The 4,079-nt window shown below is 35.3% G+C and overlaps 1 pseudogene; it reads right to left on the bottom strand.

Moving 5' to 3' along the window:
• Window positions 1-231: 231 nt before the first annotated feature.
• On the bottom strand, window positions 232-3,664 carry LOC107991161 (potassium transporter 5-like; annotated as a pseudogene).
• Window positions 3,665-4,079: the final 415 nt, after the last annotated feature.

Raw genomic sequence — 4,079 nt, 5'->3', positions numbered from 1 at the left:
AAAATGGTTTTCGTACTTTAATTTGGTTTCTTTTAATAAATTTTTCATTTAATGCTAAAGTAAATATGCATATATAAGTCGTTTTTTTTATCGACAAATAAAAAAGTCCCACTCTCTACACATAAAACGTTTTCTAGCTAGACTCAAACAATTTTACAACACATACCTTAAATTACGGATTGATCTAAAAGTTTAAACTAATAGGTGAAAATAAATATAATAATAATAATAAAATTTCATCCATCTAATTTTTAATTGTGCAATACATATAATACAGTTTTATTATTTCTTTAATATAACTTGTTCATTTGATACATTTTGCGTTTCCACAAAACAAGTAGTCTAAAGCTCATAAGTCATTTCCACTTTGAGCATACGTTGTCTAGGGATGTAAAAGACCTCTTCATTTTGTCTTAAATTTCTCCTTAATGCATCATAAACGTAATTGATCAAAACCCTTTTTGCTAGCACTGACACTTTACTTGCCACAATCTCATCTTGTCCAATCAAGTGAAGAATTCCATCTTTCCGAGCACTATCAACCACCTCTATTTCCTCTTCCATTGTCCTCTTTCTCTTCTCCTCCTTTTGCTGCCTCTTCCACGATTCCTCCTCTATAAACACTTTCAATCTCTCCACCAGCACTTTCTCAAACGAACTTCTGGATCGTGTACGTGGATGATATCTCTATATCCGTATCTCACCACGCACCGAAACACGTTAAGCTCATACAGTTCGACTCATCGAAACAAGAACCGCTCTTCCATAAAGACTTTGTTTATTGGGAGGGACTTGAACGACACGAAAATAAAGACCCTTTAGAGAGAGTGGGAATGTTTGATAGATAATGCTTGAAGATGGGGGAAATGTCGTGGACAAGCTCACAGTAAAATAAGGCAAGACCAGGGACACGATTTAGAGTACTCTTTGTGAGAGAATCAATGTTGTCCTTGAGGTTTTGAGTAGATATCTTGTGTTCAAGTATATAGTAGTATTTTTTTTCTATGATCAACATCATTCCAAGTGTACATGATTGCCATTAAAAATCCAGAAAAAGCTAAAGGAAGATAGCCACCTTGATTAAACTTGTAAAGGACTGAACTTAGAAATAAAAATTCAAAAATAAGCCAATGATGAGAACATAGAAGATTATGATAGGTAGGTGAGTTTTCCATATCATGATCGTGATGAGCACTAGGAAACTTGAAGTGAGTACCATTACAGACACCGCTGCAATGCCTGTGCATATTCAAAGCAGAAGAACATGAAAGTTCAGAGACCAAACAAAAACGTAAAATACTTCCAAAGGAATCAAATGCTATGTACGTACCATAAGCGTTCCCAATTCTTGTTGTGTCCTTAAACCCTAGAGTGACTCCAAGACAGGCGAACATGAGAAAGTAGTTCACTTCAGGGATGTAAACTTGGCCCTCATGCTTGGAGGAAGTATGAACCACTTTAACTCTAGGGAAGCAACCATAGGAGAGGGACTGTTGGATGATGGAGAAGGTGCCAGAGATTATGGCTTGGCTGGCGCCGATGGACGCGAGCACGGCCACCACGAACATTGGCTAGTAGATAGGACCTACAAAATATTTACAAGTCAATTTATAACATACAAGAGCTTAAACATAGAAGGTCAAGCTAATAATGACTCATTTAACTTTACGCTTTTGAATACACTTGGAATAGAGTTATAGGAGATGTTAGCGACTTGATCGCCATGCTTACGAAGGAACGAGGCTTGGTCGAAGTAGGCAGAGACAAGGGCAGGGTAGGCCACGCAACACATGCTTAGTCTTATGGAGGTCACATTAAAATGCCCCACATCTGAAAACAGAGCTTCACTCTCTGTTTAATTAATTCCATCACATTCAAAATTGTACATGTCTTCATTTTCAAAATTTTGCTAAAAATTAAAGTCAGTTAGGTCACCATTTTTTATTTCCTATTTTTTAAATTTAGTTTTTGTTTTTGGTATGGTTAAGAACAAATCCTTCTATTTAAGATTGTTATAAACGATATTAAGAAAGCGGAAGAAAAGAAGTTGAATAATCAAATTGGTCCAAAATAATTAATTTTTTTTCACATATTACATAGGTTAGCAAAGGAAAATCCTCATGTCCCCATTTTGACCCTACAATTTTTCATAATTTCTATTTCAAATCCTTTGTCACAACTATTTGGATCGAGGTAATTACATGAACATTATTATCTCAAGAGTAAAACATGCATGCTTGAACGAACACAATCACAACTGTTTTCAATCATAACTAATCGGGTTGGAGTGATATTTATTCGTGTATGGGAGTGTCACATTAGCCCTCATGTAGACATCAAAAATCGTGATCTAATGTTGGAGAAAACAAGCATGATCTAACGGATTTGGTACTATTATTTTCTCATTTCTTTATTTAATAATTATGTATTCATACTATTGTAATACTGAAAATGTACCTGTAATGCACATTACGACACCGCCGAGAGAGATCCAAGCATCCTTTTTGTTTCTTTTAAAGTAGTCAAAAATGTATTTTGGATTAACAGCTTTGATGACGGAAGGGTCAAATTTTAAAAAATTGTAGACACCAATTCCACAATTGAGTGTAAACCAAATGCAAATAATTGATGAGCAAAGGAATATATCCAACTTTATGGGTTCCAAATCTTTGCACAATGAATAGTAAAACCAAGATTACTGCTGATATCCAAACTATTCCATTTGCCAAATCCAAAAAAGAATCAATATTTATGAGAGATTAAAAACATTATACATAAAAAAACATTAATTAATACGTATATACCTTGTGTCATACTCGGGGTAGCATTCTTGATTCCTCCAACAGTCGACAAAACTGCCACCAAAAGGTTAAGATTTAAACATCCTTTAATTAGGTGTGTGTAATTGTGTAACACCTAAATTACATCCAAGTTTTTTTCCCATGCAAAATATATATAAAAAAGGAAAAAGAAGAAAAGTTGGTCACCGGAGATGAAGGACTGAGCACGCCATCACCGATAACCATGGAAGTGCCGAGCATGGTGGCGAAGAGCAAGAACATCTTAGCCGGGGCGGTTGTTTTCGAGTTTAGATTTAAGAGAAGAGGCCATTTTAAGACGATTGGAGGGAAGATGTAGTTGAAAATTTGATACCTCTTGATCTTCTCTGCTTGTTGGCTTGGTATTAGCCCGATTTTCGCGTAACGACATAGTAATGAATATAATGCAAATGTCCCACCTTCATCATCATCATCACTATTATTATTCATCCATATATATTCATATACTTTACAAATTTAAAGCGTAAAATAAAATAATTTTGTGTGTATTATACCTTCACCATTGTCGTTGGCTTGCAATACGAAGAACACATACTTAAGCAAAGGGATCAAAGTGAGGGTGTAGAAAATCAAAGACAAGACCCCCAAAATATCGTCTTTATGCTTGATTATTCCCGATGGGAATGTGCTTGAATACACATACAACGGAGACGTTCTGATATCACTGTACACAATTCCTAAACTTTGAAACGCTAGATGCAAAATCACTCCCCAACTCCCCGTTGTCGTCGCCACCTTAGCTTGCAGGACACCAAACCGAAATCATCAGTACAATACATAAAATAGAAAACTAAAAAACTCGAAAAGAAAAAAAAAGTTGTAAATTATGCCTTGTGACCATGGGCGCCATGGCCAGATACGGTGCTTGGTTCAATGTCCAATATAAATCGAATCGTAGGAGCTTCTTTTCTGGCGAGTTGGTTGGGATCGAGTTCTCGGAGCTCCCTTGAAGATCAATAGATTTTAAAGTAGTTTTGGAGAATAAATAATTTTTTTTCAAATGTGTTAAGATAGCCCACTAATTATTTTCTCTTTCTTTCTCTTGGCCCACTATATTATGACCCAATTACATATTCTAGAAACAATTTGTTATATGAGGAATTATATGATGTACGTGTCAGTAGGTAAGAGTTTTTAGTCTCAACTTCTCTTTATATATTTGAGATTTGTAGAATACCAAAAATATAATAGAAGCTAGAGTTTTCTCTTGCCAAATTCTCTTTCTCTCTATTCTTCTCC

Source organism: Cucumis melo, chromosome 1 (genome assembly GCF_025177605.1).
Source record: "Cucumis melo cultivar AY chromosome 1, USDA_Cmelo_AY_1.0, whole genome shotgun sequence".
Classification (NCBI taxonomy): Eukaryota; Viridiplantae; Streptophyta; class Magnoliopsida; order Cucurbitales; family Cucurbitaceae; genus Cucumis; species Cucumis melo.
This window is presented reverse-complemented; position numbering and strand designations above follow the sequence as displayed.